Genomic DNA, 11,417 nt, shown 5'->3' with positions numbered 1-11,417 from the left:
TTTTTTCGAGACAGGGTTTCTCTGTGTAGCCCTGGCTGTCCTGGAACTCACTTTATAGACCAGGCTGGCCTTGAACTCAGAAATCTACCTGCCTCTGCCTCCCAAGTGCTGGGCTTAAAGGTGTGAGCTACCACTGCCCGGCTGAACCCTCCAATTCTTGACTGCAGTTCATTCCAGATATAGTCAAGTTGACATCCAGGAATAGCCATTACAGTCCTCCTACCTCTGCTTCTCAAATGGCGTGGGATTACAGGGGTGAGCTAGGTTTTTCTCACCATGTTCTATCACTCTCAAATCTTCAATTTCCTGAAGAAAACTCATCTAATACTCAGTATGTTACCTGCAATCAATGTGTGTGTGTGTGTGTGTGTGTGTGTGTGTGTGTGTGTTTGTGTGCCACTGCACATTTATGGAGGTCAGACAACTTGTTAAGAGCCAGTTCTTGGGCTGGTGAGATGGCTCAGCCGGTAAGAGCACCTGACTGCTCTTCCAAAGGTCCTGAGTTCAAATCCCAGCAACCACATGGTGGCTAACAACCATCCGCAACGAGATTTGACTCCCTCTTCTGGTGTGTCTGAAGACAGCTACAGTGTACTTACATATAATAAATAAATAAATCTTTAATAAATAAATAAATAAATAAATCTTAAAAAAAAAAAAAGAGTCAGTTCTTGACTTCTGCCTTGTTTTTGGAGCAGAGTGTCTCTTAGTTCTGTAGCTGCACTGTCTGTGTGAAATAGCTGGTCAGTTCCCCTGTCCCTGCCTGTGCAAGTACTGGGTTCACAGGCAGGAGCCACGTTATTCATTATTATTATTATTATTACTACCATTACTACTACTACTACTACTACTACTACTACTACTACTGATGTGATTCTGGGAATCAAACCCAGATCATCAGTTTGTATAACAAATGCTTAATCCACTAATCCATTTCAGAAGCTTTTCAATCATGTTTTGTATCCATCTTATTTGAAATACCAGTTAAATTCATCATTTTTTTTTGTCATTAAAAATATCAATTACTTTTTCTCCTGGGGAGCCTTATAGCAGTGCTGTGTCCACTGGGAAAGAAAATGACTTTAGCTTAAAAGTTAAATGGAAAGCTTGTCTGACGCTTAGAAACTGAGGCTTGGCTCAACTGTTCCACATGGTAGACAGAGCTGTAAGAGAACTTCCTAACTAGACTGCACAGTCTCTCTCTCTCTCTCTCTCTCTCTCTCTCACACACACACACACACACACACACACACACACACACACACCAATCTCCTTGCTCCACATTCAGGTATCAGCGCATAAGGCTGAAGCACACCACATCTGGTTTGAGCCAATAGCTCTGTATTAACTTGGTGGCTAATTACATACAATCTGCCTGCACAGGGTTGTACCCAAAGATGTGTGACTTGATCTGATTGCTACATCCCTCTTTAATCCCTCCCCTTCATTGTTTCAAAGACAAGGTCTCCCTATCCAGTAGCCTTGGCTGCCCTGGAATTCTCTGTGCAGGCTGGGCCACGTGAAATCACCTGCCTCTGCCTCCCAGATGCAGAGTCTGCAAGCACAGCACGTGCCACCAGGCTTGACTAAATAGACATTTTTTTTTTTTTCAAAACTAATTGTTTAGAATCGAACTGAGCCAAAAGCCAGGATAGAGGGGAAACTCCTTTTGTTTCTCGTAAACTCCACCTTCCTTCTTCCCTTGTTGTCGTGTTTCCTGTGGTTTCACAGTGAAATAGGGAAACAAAAGCTTCCCCGTACCACTGCAATTGTGTGGACATGTAATACACTAAATGAAGATTGACCTGCGCTCCCTAGTTGGGGTGAGCAAAGCTAACTTTGAGGCTGGACATAGGGAAACAGTAGTGTCCAACCCCACCCCTTTCCTCCCCCACCCACCCCACCTCCTGACAGCCCTCACCGACCACACTAAGCCGCTTGGAGAAGCCAGTCTCAAATCTCGGCCTTGGAGGAACATTGCTACAGGGTCAGCATAGATGACTGAGACCCAGTCTTCAACAAACCAACAACAACAAAAAAAAAACCAAAGCTTAGCCAGTCCATCTCCACTTGGGTTTTGATTTCTGAAAATGAATTTAGTTAAAACATTTGAATATGGAGTTCAACCCCATTATAGTTAAGTTCTAAAGAGAGTATGTTAAAAACACAGACTTTACAAAATTATTTATTGATTGACTTAGAGATAGAATCCTGTTATATAGTCCCGACTGGCCCAGTTCTGTTGTGTAGACCAGGGTGGCCTCAAACTTGCAACAGTTCTCCTAAGTCAGGCTGCAGGATGTTAGTCATAGATAGATACATTAGATAAATGCATATGCCACTATACGGGGAGAAAATACAGTCTTTGTCTTACCTGTAAATATTTAGTAACAATGTATCTACTAGGTATTAAACTGTCTCTACTGCAAACCTGAGCCCTCCCATTTTACAGACACTGTGGAGGATGACTGACTTCCAAGGATAAAGACATGCTGGCTTGCGATGGCGCCATCCTTCCTGACTGAAGTTAGCAGAGGAGACCCCCTCATCCCCACCTCCTCCCGTCCACCAGGAAGGACCCTTTTCACAGACATAGTCATTGAGCCCTGAGAACTCCTGAGACAAGGTCAAATACAAGCTGGAAACTTGGGACATGAGGTCTAACCCCAGAAAGGCACAGCAAAGGAATAGAGGGTCCCCTTGTCTGCCTTTCCCGGGGGTGGGGGTGGGGTGTTAGAGGAGCTAATTGGAACAATTAATGTTATTCAGAGTGTTCTAGCTGTCCTAACACGAGGAGCTTAGGTTAAGTGCTGTAAAACCAGCCAACATCAACCCACGGTGATGTGACGGAGCACCTACGGTGATGTGATGGAGCACCTACACAGAGTGGCCCACCTTATACACCTGGGTCAACTGACAGAGGCCACCAGCCCTGTTACCAGAGTCCCCACTCCTAGGAAATCTGAAAACCTTCCCAGAAGCACCCTCCTGCTCCCAAGGCCCCTGCTCCAAGTGCTCTGGGCAGGAGGCGCCACCAGAGATGTCCTGTCCTAGAATGGGCTACCACTGAGTCAGATGCCGGCCGTCTCCTCCCCTGGGCCCTTCTGATGGAGCCTGTTGTTCCTTGCTCTCCTGTTGAAGCAAGTAATTATGTCTATTATTGGAGCAAGTGATTTGTTATCTAAGCATTTGTTCCACTGTGGGCTCCTGGAGGGCAGGAACGATTTCTTTGTATGTGTATATATTTTTACATTTTTTTGCTTCAAAATATTTACTTTATTTTGAACTTCTTTGTTTTTGAAATGTTTCAGTTGAAATAGAATTCCATCACACCCCCTCCCTTTCTCACCCAGCTGCCCTGCGCTAAATTGATAGCCTCTTTTCCTTTGATTATGTTTGTCACATACAGAAGTTGTCTGTAACTCTAGCTTGGAAGCAGCTGGTACAGCACTAGAAAGAGGAGCAGACGGAGGCACGGAGCCCTCTACCCAACAAAGCCCTTTGGCGTTCCCCGTCCTGAGATGCGGCAGTGCCACCCAGTGGCAGGCTGGGTGTACTGAGGCTATCTATGCAGTCCCTTTCCAAAAAGCAGGGTTCACCTGGAGAGCTGCCCCCATACACACCCTCCTCAGCCAGGGCCGACAGGAACACAGTGACAGAGAGATGTGTTCTGTGCCTTTGGACTTTAGAGGTATAATGAAAGGGTCCCTAGAGCCTTCCCCCTGACAAGGCCTCCATTTCCCTGTTTCTAGTCGGCCAAAATCAGTGTCTGGGACTGGGGCTGTAACTCAAAGCCTTTGCCTGGTATTCACAAAACTCCGGGGTTGACCCCAACACTGCATAAAACCGGGTGTGGTCGTGCATGCCTGTAATTGGGGAGGTAGAGACAACAGAGAAGAGAGGTGTCCTGGAAATGGAACATTTGAGATGTTGGGAAGACCTCCTCAGATAGGAGGAAGTCAGGAGTCTTCTTCACTCCTGTGGTAGATCCTTGCTTGTGACTATGGAGGCAAACTCCAACCTGGACCAGTGAGGGACACTCACAACATCTAGACAGAGCCCAACAGGAGTCGGGGGGGGGGGAAGCACAGTTAATATCTGTGAACAGGTTCCTTGAAGCTGTCTTACTAGAAGCTGGTAGACCCCTCTCCTTGGATCTGCAAGTCTGCTTCTGAAGTCGGGCTTGTGAGCAGTAGGCACAGCCATTAGCACACTGTCCCTTCGAGAGACTGCTTCTTCTCTTTGCGCTCTTATGTCCTTTTCTTACCTGTCACTTGATCCTCCCCACATTTCATTGTTTTTATTTTACTCCTTGTTGTGTGTGTGTGCGCGTGCGCCCTACATGTGTGTCATGGTGTGGGTGGTCAGAGTTCAACTTTGGGGAGTCTGTTCCCTCCAACATGTGGGTGGTAGGAAGGGATGCTTCACCTCTCTGAACACAGAGGTGCCTTTCCCATCTCTGCAGCCTGGGCAGCCTTTCCAACTTCACTTTTCAGAGTCGTGGGTAGTCAGTCCTTCCTGGGTGGACTGAGGACCCTCTGTAGGTAGGATGCTCCTGTGGGTGGACCTCTCCAGGATCCACCACTCGACCCTGAAGCAGATGGGCCAACGGCTTGTAAAGTTGGCACATGATGTTCCCAAGGGCAACCCAAGGCTGGGACCTGTGTGATTGGGGAAGGGAGCCTCGTACACCAGGTAAATACTTCCCTACGCCCCAAATCCTCAAAGGAATTCTTTGTTTCTGCACTCCTGTGTTGACTTAGCTGAGGAATGCAGGGTGTAGCAGAGAAATGCTGCTCACTGGCTTGTTTTTTTTGTGGCTTGCCCAATTTTCTTATATAATTGGCTGGACTCTCCCACCACAATCATCAATCAAGACGCTCACACATACTAAAAAAAAAAAAAACCTACGGGACCTCCCAGGTAGTCTCAGTATAATTAACCACCCACGGAACAGCACTGGGCAGATCTTCCCTCCTGTCTTCTCAGAGTCTGTCTCTGCTTTGGTCCCTGATGGATGACTAGTCTGTGAAACCTAGTTCTATCCACGAGTCGCGGAGCATCGCTTCTCCTGTTCCCTATTCCAGACTCAGTATCAGACTTTGTATAGAAGGTGGAGCTGATAGCAGAAGTCCCTGGAGGAGGGCTAGTGGGGTGACTCAGCAGGTGAAGGTGCTGGCTGCCCTACTAGTCCGTGTGGGATGCGGAAGTGCCTGCACTCACGGAGGTAAACGAGTTCATGCCCCCACCCAGACAGGAACAAACACGGGGTTCATGTTCCCACCGCTTTGCAACACTGTTTCAGTACCCCCCCCCTTTTCCCAGAAGCTAGCTGATGGAGGCCACACCAAAGGAATGGTCACCTCCCCCACCAACGCTGGCGCACCTTTCTCTTTTCCCCTGGTTAATAATACTGTGCCCCAGGCTTGCTCAGCGGGTGGCCATAGGAGTCTGGGAGACCCGGTTCCAGTGGACAGGGCTCCATTTAGAGCTGCTGCAGTCAATAGAAAAGTTGAGCCGGGCTCTGCCTCTTCTATCGCATGGCCCCCACCCCATGGTGGTGTCCCCAAGAGGAGGTCACCCGAGATTCCCAGCATCCTCATTTCCCCCCACCCTCTTCTACCTCTGCGCACAGTGAACACTGCTACTACAAGTTTTACTCCTTGGTCCGGGGTACTCCGAGACTCTGCGCCTGAGAGGCCAGGAGCGCAGCGCTTTGTTACTTGGCCGGAAAGATGCCCCGGGAATGAAGAGACTTTCTGAAATGTAGGTTGACGACACCACCGCACCTGCCTTCACTGTTGCTCTCTTACAGAATTTCAGCAATGTGCTAAGTAGGCCTCCTGGTGCATGCCTACAATTCGAAGGCAGGACTCCTGGGGTTTGAGGCCCTGTGCCACATAGAGAGACCTTGTTTCAAGAAACTTTAGACATACCAGCATATTAAAGACATATCCAAACCTATGGGACTTTGGGCTGTTGTACGACTCCTATTAGGAGTTATGAACACGTGTCAGTTTACCCCAGATAGGGGACCAAAAACAAACGAAAGAACATTGCTCCCAAATCCAACTTGTTGAGTAAATATGTAAATTACAGTCTGGGAATGGATATTTTCAGAAGGGAGAAAAATCACATCTATATTAAAGATTTTGCAATACCAATTGACTGATTAGAACTTCGTGATTTAAAAAGAAAGAAAGAAAGAACCTTGTGATTTGGAGAGTTGGAATGTCGCAGAGCCAAATTTCTTGGACTTCTTCAGTGCCCTTAGTAAACATTCATCATCCACCTTTGTCTAGCATCTTTACATCCTTGAGGCAGTCATGTGAAGCCTTTTAAGAAGGTGTTAACTTAATCGATCGCTAGTTTCTACCTACCCAAAGCTTGACAGTGTCTATATCAGAGATTTCTCCACTCGGTTCCTGGTCACCTACTTTCCCCACTGAGGTATCTAACAGTGTCTTGGTTTATGATCTCCTTTGGTCTATTACCATAAAATTTGCATGAAACTTGTACATATTGTGTTAAGAAATAAAATAAAATCCTCCCTCTTCCAGACAAAAGGGCCTTAAGACCTGTTGCAGATGAATGGGAATCCCTGGACCCTTGCTCCCCTCACACAAACCAGATCAGAGTAAAACATTGTCACAGCCAGAGGGCTTGACGCATCCCATGCTTATTTTCAAGCCTTTCAGTGAATGGGATTCGTCAAGCCCTCTGCCGGCATTGGTTTGAGACTGCACCAGACTTAGTAAGGCTGTAAAATGATCTGCCTCTTCCTCATTCCTTATAGAAAGTGGGGTCTCATTTCTTCACACTAAATATAGTACTTTTTTAAAAAAATTTATTTTATGGAAGTACACTGTCACTGTCTTCAGACACATCAGAAGAGGGCATCAGATCTCATTACAGATGGTTGTGAGCCACCATGTGGTTGCTGGGAACTGAACTCAGGACCTCTGGAAGAGCTGTCAGTGCTCTTAACCACTGAGCCATCTCTCCAGCCCACATGTGGACTTTCTTTTTCTTTCTTTCTTTCTTTCTTTTTTTTTTTTTTTAAGATTTATTTATTTATTATATGTAAGTACACTGTAGCTGTCTTCAGACACCCCAGAAGAGGGCATCAGATCTCATTACGGATGGTTGTAAGCCACCATGTGGTTGCTGGGATTTGAACTCATGACATTCAGAAGAACAGTCAGCACTCTTAACCACTGAGCCATCTCTCCAGTCCACATGTGGACTTTCTACTTATGTTTTGTTGTTGTTGTTGTTGTTGTTGTTGCTGTTATGGAGCATTTGATTACTTTGTAGTCATAAAACACTGTGGTGGTGCACACCTTTAATCCCAGCACTCAGGAGGCAGAGGCAGGAGGATTTCTGAGTTTGAGGCCAGCCTGGTCCATAGAGTGTGTTCCAGGACAGCCAGGGCTACACAGAGAAACCCTGTCTTGAAAACACAAAAAACAAACAAACAAACAAAACCAAAACACTATTTCTCTTCCTCTCTCTATTTTTTTCCAGCATGCCCCTAAAAAATACAAAATTTGAAGTTTTTATGTATAGTGCCTTATTTAATATGTATTTTAATGAGGTAATAGTGGCTGTTTGAAATTATTAATTTGTAAGTCAATTCATAATGGAATTTAAAAAAATACCAGGAGATTAGCTAAATAAAATATGCTGCTCTCACAGGGTGAGACATCTTATAGCCATCAACAATAAATACTAAGACCTGAGAGAATAGGCATAGAGAAATAATCATAGCACACTGAGAAGTGAAGCTGATCAATTGCAAGATGACACTGGTTTACTAGAAAACTATTAACTAGCCTCCCAGGATCATACATAACCAGTGGGTTTACTTGCTGATTTATACTTGTCTATATTTCTGAAATCTTATCAAATGAGCATTTGTTAGTTCAGTAACAAAAAGTGCATTACAAAATACCATAAATGAAAGCAAATGCCCTGCTTATGTGACAGTGGAAATTCTATCAATGTAAATGATGCATTATTTGGATTGAAGAAGTCTTTATGAATAACTAGACAGTGTTGGCCTCTTTTCTATGGCTATTTTCACTAATGCTTATTGGCGCTTACTGACCTGCCACAAACACAGTCAGAGTAAAGAAAGTAGTGTGGCACCATTTAGAAACTAAGTGGCAATTGGAGAGGTGACTCAGCTGAGAGAGAGTGTTTGCTGTTCTTTGGGAAGATCCACATTTGGTTCCCAGAACTAACCTAGTGGGCTCACCATGCTTGTAGCACCAGCTCCAAGATATATGGCGCCCTCTTCTGGCCTCTTCACGAACCCTTGGCACACACACATAAAGATGAGAAATAGTAAAATAAATCTTTATAAATCTTTTGTTTAAAAGTGAAGTGAGCTGAGCTGGGCGTGGTGGTGCACGCCTTTAATCCCAGCACTTGGGAGGCAGAGGCAGGTGGATTTCTGAGTTCGAGGCCAGCCTGGTCTACAGAGTGAGTTCCAGGGCAACCAGAAGTGTAGAGAGAGACTCTGTCTCAGACAAACAAGCAAACAGTCAAGCAAGCAAGCAAACAAACAAAAACTAAACAAGTGAAGAAGAAAAAAGTCATGTGACCAGATAACTGATTCCACGTCAGGAGAGCTCCCCAACATGCCACAGCCAGGTCGTAAAGAAGGTAAGCTCCCCCAGACACTATGATTCTAGCTGAATGGGTGTTGCATTATAAAAATATATACAAATATAGAACAACTGGAAAATACGAGAATGGAAATATAGCAGCAATTGTCCACCCTCTACTGCACGCATAGTTTCTATCTTGGGATATGCAAGTAATTGGATTACAGATACCAACCGTCTGCTCTGTTCCCTGTAAGAGGATTACTCATGGGATCTGAAGTTTCCTCCCAAAGGTATAGTCTAATTCCTTGACCCACTCTGGCGAGTGGAACGCTACAGGAACATTTTATACCGCAGCTGGGCAGACAGACCTAGAGGCACTAACCAGTTCCACTCTCTCTGACTTGTACAAGCTGGCTGTGAAATGAGAAGACAAAGGCAGGCAGTCTCCACCCCTGCAGTGTAGATGCAACATGTAGATACACTGTTATAAGCTTCTGTTAGCTTCCACAGCCCAGCTGACTAACACACCACTTCCTGTTCACTTTTCGTTTTATTTTGTTTTCAGACAGTTTCTCTGTGTTGCCTTGGTTGTCCTGGAACTAGCGCTGTGGATCAAGCTGGCCTGGAACTCACAGAGATCCACCTGCCTCTGCCTCTCTAAGTGCTGGGATATAAGGTAAACATCCCCACTGCCACGCCCACTCCTTCTCAAATATCCAGAAGCAGGTCTTACAGCTGAGCTATCTAAATGACCCTCCAGACTGACCCGTGCACTCCTTTCCGTTCTTATGGCACACTGACAATGTCCACACAGCTCACCAAACATTAGGACTATCAGCCACTGCCCAGAAAAAAAAACCCCAAAAAAACAAAAACCAAAATGTTTATTCCTGAGCAATTGATAGCCAAAGCCGGCCACAGGGATGTGGTAGAGAGCAGATTCCCTGTCCTGATGGGACCGACTAAGCTTAACAGTTGAATTGTTTAGGGCAAGGGCTCATGAGTGAAGCTCAGCTAACTGTTTAGATGCCAGGTGACTTTAGCCAAATTACTAACACCAGTGTTGCCTGCCACCCAGAGTTATTAATTATTAGGGGAGAGTCACACTCCACTCCTTACAATGCTAATCTAGGGATGTTCTCTAAATCACCTCGGTTATATATATTTAATATATGCCTTTAATCTCAGCACTCTGGGGGCAGAGGCAGGCAGATCTCTGTGAGTTTGAGGTCAGCTTGGTTCATAGTGATATCCTGCCTCAAGAGAAAATAAAAATAACAACAAAAGAAGAGTAGTAGAGACATTCTCAAGTACATACCACCTAGCTAATTATCAGCTTCAGCCAACTGGGATTCCTCTAGTTACTGCCCCCCCCTCCGCCGTCACATCCCCGAGCACATGCGCACGTGCATGCGCGAGCACACACACACTTCCTCCCTATCTTAACCCCATTTCTTGCATTGTATTTCTTTAAAGTATTAAAGAAAATTCTAGACATTGTATGTCAACCAGAGAATAACATTTGATACAGCACCAACTATACCATTATGTCATTCCTGAAAAAAGCCACGGTTCCTTTAAAACGTCTCATGTTGAGACAGAGCTCAGACTTCCTTGATGGCCCCCAGAAGCTTATTTGAACCACACATCTCATTACATGCCTTTTAAGTTTCTTTGAATCTGTTAGAATTGCCCTGCTTATATTTTTCTTAAGAACAATCCTTTCAGATTCTTTGTCTGGGACCTAATCCTTCGTGACCATGTGGCAAATGCCAGCGCTGTTTGCTTTTCCCACCCTTTAGTGAGCAGTGCTTTCGGTGGCCCTCAGTGCCACACCAGCCTTGCACCTCCACTGAAGGGTCAGCTGGGTCCCCATTTCCACCTACAATCAGCTCAGCCCATGAAAACTTAGTTCCTCAAGAGACCAGGGAAATGGGATTTCTCAAGACTGTCCCTGCAGCTTAAGAATGAGGTGATTTGTTTTGAAGTTTTGTTTAAGATTTTAGGAACCAAAACCAGAATGTCTGATGTGCTAAGCCAAGTATGCTATCGTTGAGCTACACCTCCAGAATTAAAGGTGAGATGTCTAAATGATTCCCCAGGAGACGTCAGGGTTATTAGTGCCTGCATGCCATCTGAGAATAACTGCTAGCTTGAACGTTCAAATAGAGGAATCAGATAAACACAGCTCCAATCCCCCTCGAACCTCAATAGACAAGGAATTGATTTTCTTTTAATGTCCTCCTTTGGTCAAAAGGTCCATTCCTCTGGCTTTTGCTTGACAGGGTTTCTCTGTGTAGCCCTGGCTGTCCTGGAACTCATTTTGTAGACCAGGCTGGCCTCAAACTCAGAGATCCACCTGTCTCTGCTTTAAAGGTGTGGCCACCACTCCCGTAGGGAATAGACTTATTCTTTACGTTAAGGGATGCCCCGGGACAAATGAGCTCATCTATTCCATCTGTATATTCAGAAACTAGGAAAACACCTGGATGAGTGAGCCTGAGCTGTGAGCCTCTTGTCAGCCTTGCTTAAAGCTTCAGTTATCACTCGATACTATTCATTGTAGTGCTATGTTCTGCTGTGGATTTTGACTTAATCTTGTTTTTCAAGGATCTATTGTAGTTGAAGGTCTGGTCCTTAGGGTGGCTCTCTTGGAAGCCACTTTAGGAAAGGGTTGATGGAAAGTCCTTAGGTCACTGAGGAGCTAGGACTGTGGCACCCTGTCTTAGTCAGGGTTTCTATTCCTGCACAAATATCATGACCAAGAAGCAAGTTGGGGAGGAAAGGGTTTATTTGGCTTAC

This window comes from Mus pahari, chromosome 8 (assembly GCF_900095145.1).
Source record: "Mus pahari chromosome 8, PAHARI_EIJ_v1.1, whole genome shotgun sequence".
NCBI lineage: Eukaryota > Metazoa > Chordata > Mammalia > Rodentia > Muridae > Mus > Mus pahari.
This window is presented reverse-complemented; position numbering follows the sequence as displayed.